Source organism: Mytilus californianus, unplaced genomic scaffold (assembly GCF_021869535.1).
Source record: "Mytilus californianus isolate M0D057914Y unplaced genomic scaffold, xbMytCali1.0.p SCAF_17, whole genome shotgun sequence".
Classification (NCBI taxonomy): domain Eukaryota; kingdom Metazoa; phylum Mollusca; class Bivalvia; order Mytilida; family Mytilidae; genus Mytilus; species Mytilus californianus.
In genome coordinates, this window is record NW_026262659.1 from 1,668,249 (window position 1) to 1,691,992 (window position 23,744).

A 23,744-nucleotide genomic window follows, 5' to 3' on the forward strand; every position below is an offset into this window, starting at 1 on the left:
ATCACTGATGCATGACTAGGGAGGCCCCCTCTTTAGCAGTCAGTGGGCCCCCTTATGAAAATTTCTGGATCCGTCAATGGCACAATCTTTAGTTTTTATGTAATGTTAAGCCCAACGGTTACTGGGAATTTCTGTACAGTATTTCATACCAAGGTTGTTTGGGTATCACAGTTTTAAAATGTTATCACCGTTGATCCAATAAACAAATCCTTGGTTGATCTATTCTTAAACAACTTCTTTCCAGTAGTACCCTCACAATGGTATTAATGACATTAATGCCTCCAACCTGGGACTATTATGGAGACTATTATACAATAATCCCAGCTCCAACACTGATCATTGATATTTATGTTCCCCTTATAAATAGAATAGAGAAATTGAGGACATTTGTTCCACATTTTATGAACTTTGAAAAAACACAAGCACATGTAACTTTTGACACCACCTGCGGGCAAGTGCCTGCAGGACACTGATGTGGTGGCACGTGGGTGGTGGTAAGTCAGTGGCGGATCCAGAACTTTTCATAAGGGGGGCCCGCTGACTGACCTAAGGGGGGGGGGGGGGGGGGGGGGGGCGCTCCAGTCATGATTCAGTGATTCCCTATATAATCAACCAAATTTTTCCCACGAAAGGGGGGCCCGGGCCCCCCAGGCCCCCCACCCTGGATCCGCCTATGTAAGTTCATAACCGCCGTTACAGTAAACCCCTCTCAACCCACCAAATGCTTGCTTGAAACACAAGTAAAATATAAGCAGGTAATTATATCCTTTGCTTTTATTCCACACCAAAGATGAAGAAATGTATGATAAAGTTATAATGGTATATTATTCTGTACATTGTATAAGCCTAAAAATTAAAGGGACGAAAGTATGTACATAGTGACTATTGTTTGTCGTGATTTAAACACGATAATAGTGTTGCTTTCCCCTTTATCTTATGAGCCGTATTGAACAGGACAGACTACCCCAAACACTCTGAAACTTTTCAAGTACTTTCTATATTCTCATGTGTATTATATTGTTAGCATAGTTTTGTACTTGGACAGATAATCAGAATGGTCAACAATCAAGTATTGACAATGTTAATTGGTCACGTTTGTTTGAACTACCAAACCAGGTAATTTTTAAATTTACACTTGTACAATCCAATGTCAATGTTACATACAATCAGTCATTTTTGTAACACAAGGGTTACAAATAAGAAATAACTAAATAAAATATGCAAATTTATAATTTAGTTCCGTAACTGTATGAAGCACCTAAGACTTAAATATATCTACTGGGTGTATCTGTCTGTCTTTTGTCCAAGATAGTTGGCAGATATATAGGAATAAAAAGAGATGTAAGGTTATTGCAGAGACATATTATATGTCTCTGGTTATTGTAACACACCTTTGAGAAAGTTATTCAAACAATAATAACAAAAACACAACACAACACATCTAGATATTCCAAGTTCTAAATCATTTTTTTTCAAAGTGGTGAAGATCAAAAGATCTGCAATTAACACCAAATTCTCCCAATATAAATGCATACTTCTTTTACCTGTGTATATGTATTAAAAGAAATACCAATGAAAATCTTAATTAAAATAAATGTTTAAAGATTAAACTTTTAATTGTTCAAATAAGAAGAACATTTTATGGGGGAAGGGGGATGATTCACAGAATCCCCTGGCCTACTCCCTTTAGGAATTATATATAGAGAGAGACTTTTTACAAGTCTAGTCTCACTTCTTTTTAAGGATCCTGGACCCATATCTGACAATTATTGCAATTTTATTTACTTTGCCTTTTTTTACTGCGATTATTTTCCGAAGCTGATTGGATAAAATACCATTTATTATGGTGACAATTAAGGATAATCAGGGGCTGATCCAGCCATTTTTAAAAGGGGGAGGGTCCCAACACAGGATAAAAGGGGGGTTCCAATTATGTTTCCCCATTTAAATGCATTGATCATTCAAAAAAAGGGGGGTTTCATGCGAAAATAATTTTTTAAAAAGTAAAATAAGATTTTCAATGGAATATATGTCTTACAAGGTATTAGATGTTAATAAACAAGTTTTAATTTTGATGTTACTTTTTTTCATCTTGGACACAATTAACTTTTTTTTCATGTGAATTTCACATGAAAAATTTAACGTAAAATTCATGTGAAAAATTTAACTTAAATTCACATCAACAAAATTTTCCTGTGTAACACATGCGTTACACATGCGTTTGACTATACATGTGTTACACATGCAAATATCGCATGTGTCACATGCGTTTTCCAACACATGCGTGACACAGGTGTTTTTCTGACGCATGCGATTCACATGCGTGTATTACGCATGTGAACGCATGTGTACCACGCATGATTCACATGCATGGCAAGAAACATGTGTATTACGCATGTGACACACCTGTGACACATGTGTTTTTAGGTACATGCGTGACACATGTGTGGCATTTTTGCCCTAGTACGTACTGATCATGCGTCGCTCAAGTGGCTCAAAAATTTCAAAAACCCGGAAGGTATGATCGCAAGATGGATTTCTATCATAGACACCTACGACATGGAAATTCAACACCGCAAGGGTTCATTGCATACAAACGCAGATGGTTTATCTCGCACACCAAAACGGAAATGTAAACGAAGCAATTGTCCTGAATGTACCGAAATGAAAACAGATATAGAATATTTTGAAAATGTCAAAACTACGGATTGTATTGATGACTTGAATACCGTCAAGGATGGCCATGCCTCCTGCTTAAGTATTCAATCAGTTATCAATGACACGGAAACTGACGGCGACACTGATAGCGTCAGAGGTTGTCTTGCGACCCATTTAGCTATCAGACCGGTCAATGTCAATACAGAAGAACTTAGTTTTGACATAACATCCAACTGGCTCAGTTATTGGTCGAATTCGCAATTAAGAGAAATGCAAGAGAATGACCAAAATATAAGTTTTATATTGAACAATTTGTTACAATCTGATGAAAAACCCAAAAAGTCCGAAATTCAAAACAAATCAAAAGAAACAAAAATTCTTTATGGGTTATGGGAATCCTTGACCATTCAGAATAACCTGTTATGTAAATTTTTTGAAAGAGAAAATCAGGGGCTTGTTTATCAATTTGTAGCTCCGGAACAGATACGAAATTTCATTTTTCAACAGTTACATTGTACAAAATATTCAGCTCATTTTGGAAGAGACAAAACTTTAGATCTCATAAAGAAAAGATTTTATTGGCCAAATATGTCAGATTCTATAAAGTTATGGATTAATAGTTGTGATATTTGTGCTAAAGGGAAACCTGGACCAGGGAAAGGGAAATCACCTTTGAAATCCAGTGTTTCTACATATCCTTTGGACAGAATAGCAATTGACATCATAGGTCCTTTGCCCATTACTACGGGTGGAAATGAATACATTATGGTAGTGGAAGATTATTTCACTAAATAGACAGAATCTTATGCAATACCAAATCACCAAGCTCTTACAGTAGCTGACAAACTTGTTACAGAATTCATTTGCAGATTTGGTTGTCCATTCCAAATTCATACAGATCAAGGCCGAGAATTTGAATCTGGCCTATTTGCCGCCATTTGTGACAAATTAGGAATTGACAAAACTCGAACATGTCCATACAGACCCCAGTCTGACGGAATGGTTGAACGTTTCAATCAAACTTTACAATCAATTCTACGTTTATTTGTTAATGAACATAGAAATGATTGGGACGATCACATTCCATTTATTAACATGGCATACAGAGCCACTCAACATGCAAGCACAAAATGTTCTCCAAATCTCTTGATGTTTGGACATGAATTAAGATGTCCAATTGATGTTATGTTTGGCTTACCTCAAGGATATAAAAGTATACCTTGTCCAATTGCATATGTTGAGTGGGTTCAAGGAGCTCTTAGAAATGCATTTCAGTTAGCACATACACAATCTGGTTTAAGTGCAAATAGACAAAAAGAAAATTATGATAAAAACTTGAAAATAAGAAGTTTTGAGGAAAACTCATTTGTTTGGAGATGGTATCCTCCAGAAGCAAATAAGAAACTTGGATTAGGCTGGACCGGTCCATACAAAGTTACTAAGAAAATCACTGATTTGACATACAGATTACAAAAAGACACAAGTACTAAACAATTAGTCGTACATGTAGATCATTTGAAGCCATACCAAGCTGCACATACTCCAACTATACAAGAGCATATCGTTACACCACACGAAAATGTACAAACGTTAACTCCACCAGTGACAACTCGCTTTGGTCGTGTTATTAAACCAAGACAAATATTTACTCTATAATTTTGTTTTATTGTTTCGCTCATTTACTTTTAGTACTTGTCTACATTACTGTTTGTGATGTTGTGAAAGGGCCCACACGGCATCATAAATGGTATTGTTAGAAGGTATACATATGTACATAATTTTTGTGTTTGTATATAATATATACAGGAATAATGAATATTTTTTTTCTTTACTGTAGATTTTTGCAGATTGAATTCAGTGAATTACTGTGAAAAGATTTATTGAAAATAGGCAAATTTATATGTTTATTAATTATGTATTTTCAGAATGGAGTTGCAATTACATGTATGTGATAATGAGTATAAAAGTTTTCAAAATGATCACTTGAGAGATTTATGGCCAGCTGTGGGAGCATTTTGTAACATAGAAGAATGTGGAAAAAACCAATTCTTCCGCTCATTTAACGAGTACAAGTCACACTTTGGAGGTGTACATAAAGAAAAGTTGACCTTATATACCTGCCAGATATGTGATTTGTCTAGAAGGAAATTACAGGTACTGAAGAAACATCTCGTTAAGGACCATAAATGCTCTGATGATAAATATAGATGTATAGAGGTTGCCAATAAAAATTTCATTGACCCGAAGGATGTTTTGCCTTATCGAGTGGGAGACGTAAAGGAACGGGAAGAAGCAAAACATTTGAGGGAGAAAGTTGAGGAAAGGAAGCGAAAAGCCAAGGAAGAGGCTCAAGAAACCCGTAAACAATATGTTGAGAAGGGAAAAAAAACAAAATTAGAGGACAAATACTATAATTCAAGGGACGAACATTTGAAGTTTAATTTCGTGAAGAATACACTGACAAGGACAATAATAAAAGCGAAGAAACATTGACATTAGGTGACCAATATTTGTTTATATTCCATATTTTGATACATATTTTTTTTAATATTTTGATACATATTTTGAATTTTCGTATACATATTTATTGAACATTTTTGAGATATTTTTTTTTTTATATACAGGTTACATTACGTTTACATATTTCTTCATTATTTTTTTTTAGATAAAATGATGACATTTGATCTTTAAGTGGGGAGGAATGTGGCAATATTGGAATTAAGAGTAATTTATTAGCTCCCTTTTAAGTTTAAGCATATTTACATTTTATATAATTACTATTGTTTACATGAAAACTTTCACCTGTGTTTATGTACACAATAACTGTACTCCTTTTCTAAACCGGTTATTAATAGTTAAAGGTAAGATTGTGTTGGTTAAATTGCAAATCTTATTTTAAGAAAGTACCATTTGTTAAGTCATTTTGTTATTAATTATATACTGAATTCACATTTAATACATTGTCCAGAATTCATACTTTCCTCGAAGGTAATTATCAGTTGTCATTACAGCCATGCTGTTTACTATTACTGTTCTGGACCACTTCGTCTATTAAATGTGTTGGCACTAATTAGGGTTTAAACGTTAGGACTTGGGACTAAAATGGTTCAAATGGTACAATTTAAAAGCCCTACTTAAAGTAATACATTTTCCCCCTTTATTTAACTTCTGTATTGTTGTACAACTTACTGTCATAATATAAGAATATTTATTGTGTATTTTGGTATGAAATAAATATGATAATTTAGGTATTATTTCTTTAAGACTTCCCTTCCTAGAATGCTGGCTTATACTTGTCATAATCATTTCCCGGCCAAGTATTAGCTTTGTCCTCCCAGAGAATTGTCCGTTATGTCGGTTGTTGTAGACACTTGTCCCCTAGTGTGACAAGGTGTCCAGGGCAGAACTGGTCTTCATTGTTTATGTAAAGAACCTGGGTTTATTTGGTTATTTCGTGACTGCGCTAGCATTAAGTAAGAAGGTATCCAGAAAACGTTACTTTTACTTGAATGTCAGATCAGTCCGTTCACATATCAATGAACATATGATACACATCGGTACAACGGATACACATAGCTTGTACTTTTATAAAACATGCTAGACAATCGTATAGTATAAGTTGGTAGCCGCGAGGTTTAGATGAATGAGTTGTTGAGTCAAGTAGAGATTTTTCGATTTAGGTTCGAATCCCTGTTTTCTCTTTGTTGTCGTTTCTTTCAGTTTTTCAGTTTTTCTTATTTTGTATGCTATTGTGGATGTTTTTGTTATAATAGCGGGTTTTCTTATATTTTTTCTTTAATTTATATTTAGTCGAACGTGTATGGTTGGTTTAAGAATGTTCGCTACTCTGTTTCAAAATAACAAGCTCTTTAAAAGACTGTTATAAATTAAAAGTATATGAATAGAGGAACTACAAAAGCAGAAAACATTGAAGGGTTCATGTGCTTGTTTTCGAGATGTTAGCCATTGAATATTAGGCGGGAAGTGATTCTCTCTATATGTTTCATACATTTAACATTGGCACCTTTTTTCTTTAAAAAAAAAATAGAAAAATAACAAGGATTTTATAAGATTTTCAAAAATGGCTTTTTAAACTATTTGTAAAAATATTATGTAAAGAAAAGTAAGGGTTTGCGTGCACAATTTTTAATGACACTACATGGATAAAACCAGAGGATTCCGAATATCTGGCAAAATTTAAAAACCAAGAGGAGCAAACCTCCTTAAACTATATGTTAAGATAATTTTACGATAGCTGCTTTAAAATAGTATCTTATTGCCGCTGTACTTACTGGACACTAAATACATAAAGGCCATTTTTAGAACGACTTTCGATACATAATTCACAGTATCACAGCTTCAATTGTGCAGTTGTATATTCTTTTTGAACTGATATAAAGATGATTGATAACTACGATTTCGAAATATCATGTAAATATTTGATAAAAAGTTTCAAAAACTTTTCGATCACGACCCTGTACATACTGTAGATGATTTCTATAGAGAAGAAATGTCTTAGTATTTCCAAATAATTGTAATGTCATCTATTCTACTTGGATATGATAAATTTGATTATTTTATTTCATACATCAGCATCGGAATTTGGTGAAATCTTTTTCGGTGTAATCTTATTCATTAAGACTGCCTCTAAAACAAGAAGCAGCCATATTTCCAATTATTATAAACTAAATTGGTATCAAAATTGGTCTCAGTAGCAGATTCATAGTTCTATCAAAGCTACGCTCGTCGGTAATTTAACAATTATTGACATTTACGCCCCTTTTACTTGGACCTTTGATTCAACTCGACCTCGTCTGAGACGCTTACAAGACAATCAAGCTTTGCTTTATTATTATTTTTCGAAAATAAAATTTTCTTTTGGCTATGAAAAAAGGGAGACTCGTGGTAAACGCCGAAAAAACAAAATAAGCCAACGATATAAATTACAAGTAGAGGGAAACAAACAATCTTCATCATTAGACCGGTATCTATTCAATATGTCAAGCTCTAAATTGTCTATGCTCTATTTCGGTATTAATGTTGTTGTTTTTATGTTTTTTTTTTATACTTTTTAATCTCAAATGATGACGGCCTCTCTATCACTTTAATGATGACGAACAACCTTACAAACTCTGTTCTTTTACTTTGCCTTTAGTGGTTTTATGTCAAAGAAAGAATGATAAATGCTGTAAATACATGAAATATGCTATTGTTTGGCAAAAGTATTAAATGAAATAAAAGGAAGTGTATGTATTCATAGTTCAGATGGGAGCTTTTTATCATCCTTTTTTATGTTAATACAAAAGGAGAGATGGTCAGATTTGTACTATCTAACATCTCCTCTTTCTTGAAAGATGAAGGGGTACATGTGGGAATCCTAATTATGCTGTAAATTCCAAGTGTTTTAGTGAGACATTTCATATTATGACTTTTCGTATAAATAAAGATGTTTGAGGCTTTGTTTTCAGGAACTATAGCATATTTTCATGATGATTAATTGTCTGCACACTCATATATAATATACAGTTAGTAATTAACATTGTTGATATTGTTTTGTATGTGTGTGCTATTTATCAATCCATTCAATTCAAATCATTTACCAATTTTTTAAGCTATATTTCAAAATTGAAATTGTTATTTTACACCACTTGATATGTTGTTTAACATCCGGATGTGACGTATAAAATTGAGAATGGAAATGGGGAATGTGTCAAAGAGACAACAACCCGACCATAGAACAGACAACAGCAGAAGGTCACCAACAGGTCTTCAATGCAGCGAGAAATTCCCGCACCCGGAGGCGTCCTTCAGCTGGCCCCTAAACAAATATCTATACTAGTTCAGTGATAATGAACGCCATACTAAACTCCAAATTGTACACAAGAAACTAAAATTAAAAATAATACAAGACTAACAAAGGCTAGAGGCTCCTGACTTGGGACAGGCGCAAAAATGCGGCGGGGCCAAACATGTTTATGAGATCTCAACCCTCCCCTATACCTCTAGCCAATGTAGAAAAGTAAACGCATAACAATACGCACATTAAAATTCAGTTCAAGAGAAGTCCGAGTCTGATGTCAGAAGATGTAACCAAAGAAAATAAACAAAATGACAATAATACATAAATAACAACAGACTACTAGCAGTTAACTGACATGCCAGCTCCAGACTTCAATTAAACTGATTGAAAGATTATGTCGTCATCATATGAATATCAGGCACAATCCTTCCCGTTAGGGATTTAGTATCATACCATCATAACATATATGAGAAGAACATAACCCGTGTCATGCCAACAACTGGTTTTTAAATAAATGTGCTTAGTGCCGATGCAAAGACCCTATAAGTGAATCAATATTAACGCCAAAATATGCAATCTTTAATGACCTGACAACAGTATCGTAACTATATCCCTTCTTAATAAGTCTATTTAAAGGTTTTGTTAGCTTCAGAGGTGAATACTGACATTTTTGTGCTTTATAAAGAATATTTCCATAAAAAATTGGATGTGAAATACCTGAACGTATAAGAAGTCTGCATGTTGAGCTATATTTACGAATGATGTCCTTATACCGATGATAAAATTTAGTAAATGTTTTGACTAGTTTGTGATATCGAAAACCCTGGTGTAATAATTTTTCAGTAATACATAAATTTCTCTCGTTAAAATCTAAAACATTGTTACATGCACGAGCGAATCGTACAAGTTGAGATATATAAACACCGTAAGATGGTGACAAGGGAACGTCACCATCTAAAAATGGATAATTAACGATAGGAAATGAAAAATTATCTCTTTTATCATATATTTTAGTATTAAGCTTTCCATTAATGATATGGATATCAAGATCGAGGAAAGGGCAGTGGTCATTGTTAGTATTAGCTTTATTTAAAGTAAGTTCAACAGGATAAATTTCTTTAGTATACATACTGAAGTCGTCATTATTGAGAGCCAAAATATCATCCAAATATCTAAAAGTATTATTAAATTTGTGTATCAGATGTTGTTTCGATGGGTCTGTGCTGATTTTTCTCATAAATTGTAACTCATAGCAATACAAAAAAAGGTCCGCAATTAGTGGTGCACAGTTAGTCCCCATTGGAATTCCGATAACCTGACGATATACGGAATCTCCAAAGCGAACAAAAATGTTATCTAGTAAAAATTCAAGGGCATATATAGTATCAAAGCATGTCCAATTGACATAGTTTTTTTGTTTATTGCTACTAAAAAATGACCTAAAAGAGTTTGAACATATATATTCACATTCTGACTTTTTAAATGCCCATTTAATTAGGTGTGTGAATTTTTTCTTAATGAGAATGTGAGGCAATGTGGTATATAGGGTAGAAAAATCAAAACTTTGAACAGATTCAAAATCACCAATACATATATATGCATGTAATTTATCAAGTACTTCCAACGAGTTCTTGACACTCCAAAAGTAATTAATTCCACTATTTTCGAAGGCCTTATTTGAACAATTTATTATCAGGTTTTTGATTGTACCAAGTGTACTGGTAAGAAGAATAGACAATTTAGTAGTGGAACAATGGCTTGAAGACGAAATGAATCTATAATTGTAAGGCGTTTTGTGTAGCTTCGAAAGCCAATACATAGTTGGGACTTTCATTGTATTTGGTTCTGCTTGTAAAGCGGTAGCTAAAAGTTTATGTTTGTTACAGATGTCGTTTTCTGAAAATGGAGTCAGTTGGAATGTTGGTGAATTGGTGATTTCTTTTTTCAGAACCTCAATGTAAAATGTACGTCAAACAATAATAATATTATTAGCAGCTTTATCGGCCGGGACAAAAACAAATTCCTTGGCTAGTTCTTTTAGTTTATGTTTGATACGAGAAATAGGTTTATTGTGGTTATTGTTAAGATTAAAATGTTCTTTAAAATGTTGAATACGTATATCAACTATGTTCATTACTGAATTAAAAAAAGAGTCCAAAGATTTTTTGTCAGCTTTTTTTATACATGTATGTACTATAATTTGGTGGTATAACACCTTCACACTATGATTTGATATGTTTTCTATGTTCCGTTTTTTTGAACAACCAGACAGGATATGACTTTGTTTCCTATCAACGTTGTGTTGATATAAAAATAAGGAGATGCGGTATGATTGCAAATGAGACAACTATCCACCAAAGTTCAAATGAAGTGGATTTAAGCAGTTATAGGCACCGTACTGCCTTCAACAATTAGAAAAACCCATACCGTATGGTCGGATATAAAAGGCCCCGACATGAAAAATATGAAAGAATTCAATTGAGAAAACTAACGGCGTAATTTATATTCCGGAGCACCTGAAATCACCCCCAGTTTTTGGTGATACGAAATCAAATGAACTCTCTCTTGACTCAAATGTACAAGCATTATCAAACGATAATACTAAAGGGATCACTGCTCATCCTTTTCGTCAAACCAGCTTTCTCAAACATCCCCCAGATCAAAGGGTAATACTGAGGTCTACCAGACTATAAATATTCTTTCTTGCAATATTGAAGGCATCAAGTCAAATCATCAATATCTACACACTCTGGATCTTCAAAATACAATTATCTGCCTCCAAGAACACTTTCTCTGGGAATTCCAAAAACAAATTATGTCAAATTTAATCCTATCTTTGGAAAATTTTACTAGATGCCATGATGTTAATGAACCTATCTCAAATGTTAAAGCACCAAGAGGACAAGCTGGTGTCTCAATCTTGTGGCTCAGACAATGGTCTAGCAAAATTAAGAAACTGGAGGTAGGAAATGAACGAATCATTGCTATAACTATAGCAACCGATCCTATGCTTTGTATCATCAACGCATATATGCCTACAATAAATACTAACTCTGAAACACAATACTCTGAATGCTTGGATATAATCTTCGACATCATTGAAAAATATCAATCCAAATATGTTATAATTCTGGCTGGCGATCTTAATGGGACCCTTCTTCAGACTAGAACAAACAAACACGATAGATTGTTGAGGGACTTTGTCCAGGAAGTTTCTCTTTTTCGACCCTATATAGGCAATCAACCTACCTTCTTCCATCATGCTCACCATGGATCCTCACAGATTGATTATATTCTTTCCAACAGGAATAATTTATCTAAAAAGTACTGTTTTCTAGATAAATCCTATGCCAACACTTCAGCACATTGTGCAGTTATTCTACAAACAAATATCAGCATTCCTCTTCTTGTCCACAATATAAGTCAAAAGAAAATCACAAAAATGAAAGTCTTGTGGGAAAATAGGGACGAAGAGAAATATAGGGAAACAATCCTAAATGAGTTGCTTCATAAGGATATTCCAACACTGGAAATTGATCAGCAAATAGATATTATTTCAAATTCACTTTTAAACGCTCAAAAACAGTTTATTCCGTCCAAAATAACACAGTTGAAAGGCCCAAAATGGAAGGCTTCCCCTGAAGTTACAGGTTTGCTTAAGATGTGTAAAGTTCTCTACAACAAATGGGCAGAGTTGGGCAAACCAACTGGACATCCGTTATCTCTTGAATTAAGGACCCAAAAAAAAAAAGCTTCGGCAACGCCAACGAATGGAACAAGCTATCGACAGAAATACCATTCATAGCCAAATTATGAACACCTCTAGCTCACAAATGTTCCATAGAATCATCAGAAGAAATATGGGTGACAACTCTCAATCAGCAATAAATTGTATAAAAACTGATGGGAATGAATATCTGTTTCTGGCTAAAGACCAAAGGAAAGCTTTTGCAAGCTATTACGAAGACTTAAGTGCTCCAAAACCTGAACAATACGATGATCTATATGTAAATTTATGCAAAATCCGTCAAAAAGAAATGATGAAAACTATACAAGACCAGGAAATACCTTCCAATTATTTTACAGCTGTTGATATAATTAAAGCTATTGAAGAATTAAATATGAATAAAAGTAGTGACGAATTTGGACTTTGTGCTGAACATCTCAAATTTTGCAAAAACGAAATAGCACCTTATCTTACTAAACTTTTCAACAATATAATAGTAACTCTAAGGACTCCAGGTACCTTTAAAACTGGCATTCTCTTCCCCGTCTTAAAAAAGGATAAGGATCCCTCTGATGTAAACAGCTACCGGGGTATCACAGTAACCCCAGTTCTAGGAAAAGTCTTCGAATACTGCATTTTACCAAAACTCAATCTTCAAAATATTACGGATTTACAGTTTGGCTTCACTAAAGGCCTAAATCCTCTTATCTCTAGCTTCATTATATCTGAATCAAAATATGATCAAACAAGGATAAACAGTGAATTCTATATGGGTTTCTTGGATGTCAAATCAGCCTTTGACGTGGTACAGCATGACATTATTCTAGATAAATTATAAGACTCAAATATTCCCTCCTTTCTATGGTTGGTGATTAAAGATTTATATTCTAATTTGACAACAAAAGTACAATGGCAAGGCGAACTTAGCGAAACATTTTCTGTCCACCAAGGCGTACGACAAGGTGGAATTTTATCAACTCATCTCTACAAAATCTTCGTACAAGATCTACTCCTAGAACTAGAAAGAAACTCTTTAGGCTTAAACACTGGAAATATTTTTGTCGGTACTCCTACCTGCGCTGATGACATGGCTTTTATTGAAACAAATAGAGACAATCTTCAAATTATGCTCAATGTTTCAGAAAGATATTCTAACCAACACCACTACAAAATTTATCCTACAAAAACAAAAATTGTCACATGTGGAAAGGTCACAAACCCTGATTGGACTCTATATGATACTCCGGTTACAGTATCAAAAGAAGCAACTCATTTAGGTATAACTAGAAGCTGGAAAAAGGAAGGAGAAATAAGTGTGGCAAATAGAATTAAGCTTGCAAGACGAACTTTGTATGCACTAATGGGCTCTGGGGTGCATGGGACAAATGGTTTGGATTCAGTAACGTCTTATAAAATCTACAACACATATGTTCTGCCAAGACTATCTTATGGTTTGGAAGCGATTCCTTTAAATATGACCAATATAACACAGCTGGAATCTTTTCATAGAAAGAATTTAAGACATTTCCAATCTCTTCCTCAACGTACGGCAATAGCTGCAATATACCTCCTGATTGGCGGACTCCCAATCGAAGCGGAACTTCACAAAAAGCAATTGTCTTTTCTTCACAATTTACTTTCTTTGAACGTTCAAAGAGTTAAAGATATCATCATTAGACAAATGTCGGTTAACTATGATAACCCGAACAGCTTTTTCTCTACAATTCGAGAAATCTTACTGAAGTATGGACTGCCTCCGATTCACCTTCTTCAGGAATCTTTCCCTTCAAAAATGAAATTGGTAACAAAGCAATTGACCACCTACTGGCTAAATACTTTAAAAGACGATGCTGAATCAAATCAAACCTAAGATATATGGAAACTAAACATCTACTTATTGGCAAAAATCATCTAGTTTGGAATATCTTTGACAAAACAAAAGCTGAAGTTCGAAAAGCTATTATTAAAACTAGAATAGTTTCAGGAACATTTATACTAAATTCAGATAGAGAAAAATTTAATCAATCACCTTCTCCAATTTGTCAATTATGTAACTTTTTTGAGGAAAACATCTCTCATTTTCTACTGGATTGTCCTCTGTTATCCAAAACATGTTACTCAACATACAACAGAAGAAGTCTAGCACAGTGTTTTTCAATACAAACCAAACATTATCAGGCTAATTATAGACTGCAGTCATTTCTCACAAATACTAACAAATAAAAATATAATGAACAAGATAGAAGCCAAAACTAGGGAGATGTGCTACAGACTATATATAAAACGCTTAAAGTTGCTTGAGGCAATGGATGGTTGACGGTCTGAAATAAACAGTTTTTTAGTCCGTATAATTTGTGTTTTATTATTCATAAATGACAGCTGGATTTTATGTGTAAATAGAAGAGTTTTACTGTGTATATTATCCTTGGACATTGACTTTTAAAGTATATACATTATATTTTACCGTGTAAATACTACTTTTACTTGGATTTTATCCTTGGTGTTCCTTATAAAGGAAGCTAATACAGAGAGAAGAGGAAGAAGAAGGTGGGGTTCGTGTTGCTCAGTCTTTAGTTTTCTATGGTGTGTTTTTGTGTAATTGTCTATTGGTCTTTTTCTTTTTAGCCACGACTAAGTCAGTTTATTCTCGACTTATGAGTTTGAATGTCCCTCTGGTATCTTTCGCCCCTCTTTTATAACAAAACAATTTACAAAAAACAAATATGACAGACATGAACCAACGAAAACCACTAAACTACAGGCTCCTGACTTGTCTAAGATAGCGCAAAAATGAGAAACACGTTTTAAAGGGGCATTAGCTACGATGTAGAAAAAAATTTAAAACACTTTTTGTTTCAAGTATTAAAAAAAGCGGAATTTTGAAATAATATTTCGTCATAAGCAGTCAGTTTAGTACAAATTCGTCATAAAAAAACCTCAAAAACATTGCGGACGTATTATTGACTTAAAAGTGAACAATTTATTCACATTGAATCCGTATTTGTATGATCTTCAATTTAACCCCTTAGCTGGAGATGGGTACGCATGTACGTTTGCTGTGTTAGAGCTTTTGATTTTGTCATTTGATAAAGGACTCTCCGTTTTGAATTTTCCTTGGAGTTCGATATTTTTGTTATTTTACTTTGTACTAGGCGTGTTTAGCTATAAAAAAGAAAAAGAATGTCAACATTGAAGCGAAACAAGGGCGAACCATTTGGTTGATTGACACGATTCACAAAAAAACACTCTTATACAGGTAAAAATGATGATTTACATATTTTATTAACGTATAACATGATACCTAACAGACTTACTAAAATCCAATTGCACCTGCTCGTCACCAGTGTCTAAACACAAAGTTGATGAACCAGGGGTATGTCAAAGAACGTCTCGTCCTTTTTCTAAAACAGTTCATCGGAAGATACCAAAACCTTGTTGATAAATATTCCGTATCAACCTCACAAATATTACGCGATGGTCTTGAAGTATAGATTCTAGGTACTGACGTTGTTTATCATCTTAATAACATGTTGTAGTATTCTTTTATTTGTCTTTGTAAATTATTACTTTAACTGTTAAGTCTATTTTTAGTAATATCCATTTGACGTGGCTCGGTACTTATACATCCCGTCATTGTGTTATTGTGCTATGGTAAATTTTTGTATTCTTGTCTTTCGTTTTTGCTAATGTGCTTTGTCTATATGCCTTTTTGTTTTTCTTTGTTGACATATTTGTTTGTTTTTATAGTATTAAGATTATAATACAATTCTTACTGCTGTACCCCTATTTTTGACATTTTAACCTATTATGTCTGTGTGTTTTGTTCACACAATGTATCAATATAATGGAATTTTATGCGACTGTCATACAAGTGGGAGGTTATGCTATCTTTAAAACAAAGTTTAATTCACCATTTTTTACATAGGAAAATGCCTGTACCAAGTCAGGAATATGACAGTTGTTATCAATTCGTTTGATGTGTTCGAGCTTTTGATTTTGCCAATTGCTTAGGGACTTTTCATTTAGAATTTTCCCCGGAGTTAGGTATTTTTGAATTTTTACTTTTTCCCTATTTATATAATTTATATTTCAGTTTTATATCGGGTTATATGAACGTCGGAAGTCCTCGGAGGCCATCTCGATGGTTAATTAGTTGCGTCTAAAATAAAATTCACACGACAAGCTGATACACATACGAGTCCATGCATTGTTAATTGTTAATTTTAGACTTTTTGTAATTTAGATGTACGTGTTTGTACGCATGTTGTACAAATGTTCAGATTTCAGTTTGGTCTAACTATCAATCGTCTGAATCATGCTGCATTTAATCAGCACTTTTTGCGATCTTATTCAAAAACTTTAGTCTTGATGATGCACATAAAGCAAGGTATGTTATTCGGCTTTCTCTACAATATGACTGAAAACAATGAATGTTTAGTCTAAGACCAGTCAAATGTTATTTGTATTATTTTAAGTCTTGATATGCACATGCAAAGTAGGCATTCAAACTCTGTGTGATTAATCTGAATTTGTCATCTACTGAACTGTGTCAATAACAAGCACCATATCTTTAGTTGATCTTCTGATCTATACATTAGCTCTGTAACATTTGAAAAGCTACTTAAACAAGTCTTTTACATTCAGTTATTGTGTCATTTTCGGTTATTTTTACATTAATGGAAGTTATGATACAAATGTTGTTGGTTATAGTAACGTAGTTGGATCATTCCAAAAGCTCAATGGCATGAAAGAAACATTAATATTTTTGATACATATCTAATATTAAAAAATAAACACTTTTAATTCTATATATCATTTGTGCTTTTTGTTTGAAATGAAGAAATACAAACATAGAATATTGATTGAAATGTTTAGGCTATGGCATTAATAATCTGAATTTCCAGATTTTTATTGATATGCAATTGAGGCGTGAGTTCGGTTGTACTTAAAATTTCTTATGTGTTAACCGCTGGCCAATAGTATAAAGCAGCCCATTATAAGGTTCTTATGAAACAATATTTAGTATGATTTTTAAATGATAAGGTTTCAATTTGCATTTAAGGCATTTTTATTTCTTATTTCTTTCAAAGTTTAAGGCAGGGAGTTCCCCAACATGTACCGATAATACATTAAGTTTTTTCGCCTTAATTGTTTCAACTTCGTCAATTAAAACTATGTTCGAGTAAGATTAATTTATCTAAATCAATGTTCATTCACTACAGCTATACGTCAACACGTAGCTGTTTGTTCAGATCTGAAGACGTCCAATACGTACGATTGGTCATGTTTTCATAGTTTTTGACTGTGCTCTAGAAAACTCTGAAACAGTCAACTCCACACCTTTTATGTTAGCAAACATTGTGAATTGAATACAAAGAATCAGGTCTTATGACATGCAAAACAACTTGAAAACCAAAGTTAACATTACTTACAACATATCTACCAGCTCAACTAGGTAATCGAATCGAACGTTGGATTGTTTCTTAGTCAGTCAATATAATATTAAAAATAAAAGATGTGATATGATTGAAAATGCGACACTATCTATCAGAGATTAAAGGACCTGGACGTAAACAAATACATGGCACCTGAATCGTCTTTAACACTGAACAAAAACTATATCGTTAGTTGAAAGTGCCCATGACAATGAAAAAAACAAAAGTCTGATTGATGGTAAAGACAATAATCCAAAAAACAAATATAGCAGACAGCCTTAGATCTAAAAATAAGCATTTAATGCAGTTATATCAAGATCATAATAAACCTTATACAACGATAATTTATATGCATCAATTTACAGCTTCATCATCTCACAGACAAAATGTCCTATATATACAAGATATTAAGATAAGACTATGTGGTATAGTTGACAACTCTACACCAGAGAACAAATTAAGTAGCGGTGAACAACAATAGGTCACCGTACGGCCTTCAACAATGAGCAAAACCCATACCAAAGAGTAAGCAATACACAGCAAAAAATGCAACGCAGGTTTACCAGGTATTTTTGAAAACGTATGGTAAACATGCGTTTCACCATATGTTTACCATGTGTTTTGAGTAACAGTTGGTAACCATGTGTTTGAAACCATGCGTTTCCCATATGTTTGAAAAACACGTGGTAAACATGCGTTGATGAACGCATGTGAAACACATGTTAACAAAACGCATGAGAAACATACGTTTGACCACATGTTTACCATATGTTTTAAGAAACACCTGGTAAACAAGTGTTTGAAAACATGTGGTAAACATATGTTTTGAAAAACACCTGGCAAACGCATGTTTTGAGTAACACCTGTTTAACATATGTTTGAAAACAGACTGTTAACGTATGTTTTGAGTAATACCCGATAATCATATTTATGTTCAAAACATATGTTTTCATATTTTATATCACTTTTTATTACTAATATTAAGGGGTAACGATTTATAATCCATTCATATTACCATCATAATATGCATTTCTTCTTTTATAGTGTGATTTTAAAGCAAAGGATATAGACTGTTTCTATTTTACTTGTGTTTTTATTCAAAAGTTTATGGGTTAAGATGGGTTTACCGTTATACCTGCCAATCTAATGTCCCTCCAATCCGCCAAATCATGCTACTAGAACAATTGTATTTCTTGGGAGTTTGACAGTCTGGCAATAGCAACCAAGTACCGTTATATGCATGTGATGTCATAATTTAGACACCTCTTAATTACTTCTTTCAAATTTCGTATGTGGAATAAATGTCCTTCTCAATTTCTCTTTACAACTTGCATCACTTTATCCAAATACCACCAATAAAAATAAAGAAATATAACAAACTCGAAAATATGTGTTTACTCATTAAATTATTTTCTTCTTCTCTTAGTAAATTCCTCCTTTCTCACAGCACCCGTGTCACACAGAGACAGAACACGCACCACTGAAGAAATGTTTTAAATCATCAGAGAGTTTTATGGAAGAACAACTTACAAACTAATCAAAACTATCAACATAATGCATCAGTGCATAAAACCAGTTTGGGAAACACGAACCCAAGCTGTGTTATCACCATACACATTTCAAGTAGTCTTCAACCTGCACTCAAGCGGTTTTTTCCCCCTAGTATATATGAAACTTTGGACAGATTTCTCTAGTCTATGTGTGAAAAAAAAAATATTTTGGGAAAGATACAGGTACAGGGCTTTTGTTAACTGTTAATTCGAAAGAGAATACCAATTAAAGTGGTAATTTATAACCATTAGTCCAATAAAACGAGAAGAGCCAAAAGATAAAGATGAAAGACAACAATAACTACAGAAAATTGAAGATTGTGCAAAACGAACCACCAAAATAGATGGGTGAACACATGTACTCTGGAAAGGTAAACAGTTCCTGCTCAACATGTGGCAAATTAGGTTTTAGTATGATTGCAAAGTATTAAAATAAATAAAACTTTGATTTGATTTGATTCGCCATATATATTGACAAACATGTGAACACATAAGTTCTGCATGGTGGGTTTTCCACCGAATATAGAAAATAGTGTTGCAAGTATTTTCATAGTTCATGAGTTGAATATCTTGTTTAACCTTGGACTTCTAGATAAAATCCAAGATTTAGCCATTTCAAGGATCGATCATGCTGATAATGTAGCAGTGGCTATTATTTGTACAGAACCTTGAAGAGTATGGAATTTAAAAACACGGCAGTAGGATAATTTAGGATATTTCCAAACATATAACTACGGAAGGACTTGTGATTCTTAACTAATCATATGTCATATTAGTAAAATTGGCTTAAATGATTGATTGATTAACGCCACTTTCAACAATATTGGTTATTTCGTAGTTGTAAGTTTTTTTAATGACAGAGGAATATGGAGAGAACCATAGACCTTCCGGGCGGTAAAACTTACAGTACTTTCGACAACTATGTATCCAAAAGTATTCCTATGTTTTTATTACACTCTATTGCATTTTATTTCTTCTCTGATAAGAGTAGTCCTCAGTCTAAGGTCTCTTTTTATGGTAAAAGTGTGTTTGAAACTTCTTCACTGATAGCAATGATTTAATTGAACACCACATTCTCTATTTCACGGATGCATAGGTACTACAGATCGCGGTTCACCGGAAGCCCAACTCTTCCTCAGGCTTTCAAATCTCGGTGAAATTACACAATTTTTAGATGGCAACCTGACCTTTTTGACTTTATACGTACATGTATCAAGAACCCAGAGGATATATCATGAAACTCTAGGCACAAAAATTAGTGTACAATTGAATATAAATTTGCCTTATAAGGCAATCATCATTCTATTTTCCCCTTTTTTTGTGGGGAATTGGTCACAGCATTAATGTTATTTCTTTTACAATGTTTGTTGCCTTTAAAAATTGGTTGGGTGTGTGAAATGCAATATGCCGTTTAATAAAAATGTCATGTAACTATATGTTATATAATAGAACAGTTTTTTTCGTGTTAATAATGTCAGTGTCTGAACATCGTAGCAAATGCGGCGTCATGCATTTCAGTAACAGACTCATGGCATGCGACAGCAGAGGAGGGGGTTGCAAACGGAGGGGATCATATCTCAAATCCCACGACTTGTTTTTCCATATCCCCCCAAGTTAATCCCACATAAGAAATGTCATATCACAGTCCTCAGCAGGGGTATTTACTTATTACTGACAGCCGATGAAAACTAAAATGTAAAATAAATGAATTTATAGTTCAACTCTATGTTTTCAGTGCAACTAATTGAATAAAAATGAATATTTTCTCTATAAATATGAGGTTCTGGGTGGGGGTCCTTTATTCCTTAATTTTCAGACCATTAACATTTTTTTTCAATTCTTCATTTATAGTCTGTCCTTTACTTTCAATAATTCTTTAATATTCAGTCTTTATAATTTAGAACCCCATGCATGATTCTCAATTGTTATTTTTTTCAAATTTTTGACTTTTTTAATCTCCTCTCTCCTTTCTTTATTTTTTTTCTCTTTATTCTGGAATTTTCGTCCATCATTCTCTGTTCTGTCATCCCAAAACTGCTTCCAGACCCTCACTATACGTAAATGTACGCGAATACGAAAACCCGGAAATCATCTCACCGTTACCGTTTTGTATACCATGACGCAAATCTATGGATGCTAACGAGCTGATGATGGAGGTTCCTTCAATTTTTACTGCAAGATAAAGAATGGACAGAGTCAGAGATATATGATATAAAGAACTCTGGTTGTTCAAACTGATGATCAAACCGATATATAAATAAATTGAAATAGATGACTTGTCGATTAACGGGGAGAAACCGAGGCGAGGAACGATACAAATGAAAGTCAACGCAACGAAAGTGTTTTTGTTTCGATGGTTGACTTGGAAAGCACAAAGAAAGGTAAAAATAATTTGTAAATGGATAAAAGCAGGAAGATGTTAGTCTTAAATTGTCTTCACGAATGCTTTCGAGACGCGCCGGCCATATTTCCATGACGTCCATAGGATATGTCGGCCATACCGCCACATCGTCCATGGGACGTAAAGACTTAAGTCCATACCCTATAAAGATCGTATTGTCCATACTTAGTTTTAATTCCATTGAGCATGTTGAGGTTATAGCATAAAATATAATAATACAACAGGTCAGGAATAACCATCAATTGGTGGATTATACCTCAATTGACGTATAATCCACCAATTGACATATTTTGGTATAGACCAATTGATGTATAATGCAAGTTTTTTTGTTATAAAATGCTAGCGTGAGAAAGGAGCATCATTTTGCAACTTACAACCTATTTTATGACCATTATTGAGTCCTCCAAATGTTTCAATTTTGTCAAAGCCTGCTGCATCTCTTGAGAATGCATGTGTACAACAATTCTTTTGTTGAAACATCTGTACTATTGACCATGATTGACTTTTAATAATGAAAGTCAAGTATTAACAAAGAGCTCCATTCACCTGTGGAGTTGTACTCATAGTTACATGACTGCAGACAGTATTGATGTCCATTGATAGGTGATTAGTGGTAAATTTGCCAATCAAGAATTGACAAGATAACAATAGAAGAAACTTCAAATACAATTATTGATTAAATGCAATATGTTATGTCACTATACTAAACTAGGAATGTTTGACATGTTTTCATACAATAATATGGTTTTAAGAAAACAATGCTCCATTTTGGTTGAATAATTTGCTTTGAAAAACAAAAAATTATACGTCAATTGGTCTATAGATATAGGAAGATGTGGTATGAGTGCCAATGAGACAACTCTCCATCCAAGTTACAATTTTTAAAGTAAACCATTATAGGTCAAGGTACGGCCTTCAACACGGAGCATTGGCTCACACCGAACAGCAAGCTATAAAGGGCCCCATAAAATTACTAGTGTAAAACCATTCAAACGGAAAATCCAACGGTCTAATCTATATAAAAACGAGAAACGAGAAACACGTATGAACTACATAAACAGACGACAACTACTGTAATCAGATTCCTAAATTAGGACAGGTGCAAACATTTGCAGCGGGATTAAACGTTTTAATGGTACCAAACCTTCTCCCTTTTCTGAAACAATAGTATAACATCACAACATAGAAAAACACACTAAAAAATATCAATTGGAAGGCTTAACTCAATCAAAAAACGTAAATTACCACACAATGAACGAATAAATTTGACCTGTGACACCTGAATGCAAATACACAGTTTAAAAAAAATTACAAGGGATAAATAATTAAGGTCAAAAGTAAATAAACAAGTTTTAACAAAGTTAAAGTATGATACCATTATATGTAAATTGGTGGATTATATGTCAATTGAGGTATAATCCACCAATTGGTGGTTATTCCTGACCTGTACAACACTACCCAATGTATGTTTGTATCTGCTTGAAGTTGAATTCAGCTTGGGTGCTATGTTTATACTATAGTCATGATAGTGATCTAGATTTGTATTTCCTTTAGGCTTTACAATTTCTTGACAAAAGCATAATTAATACTTATGTTCACCAGAAAAATAATAATGAGCAATTAACAATCTTCTTAAAATTTCTTTAAAATTAATCATTATCAGATTACTTTGTTTTATATTTCAAACTTAACTTATTGTTTTAACCATGACAAATTAATCTCCCATTTTGGATATTCATTCTTATTTGTTTTATTTCTTTTCAGTTTGTTTTACCCAAGATATTAAACATTTAGAAAATATTATAATTTTTTAATTAGATAAAACACATTTATAATGCGTATTTCAAGTGTATAACAAATAAAAAACATGACAAATAATGTAAAAACAGCACAATACATTTTACAAGTTATAATAACCATCTACATGTATATATATTTAAATACTTTAATTTATAAATAAGAATTTCTGAAGAAAAAAAACCCATGGATGAAGTGTCTTAATAAAGTATGGACGATGTAGTTCTATGGCCGTTACATCTTTTAAATGTACAGCCCATACATCCTATGGACGTCATGGCACTGTGGGTGTCGTGTCTTGCATCGTCACGAATTACTATTTGACTTCAGACTTGTAAACAATTTGAAAATCAGTCCTAAGAACGAGTTTGGATAC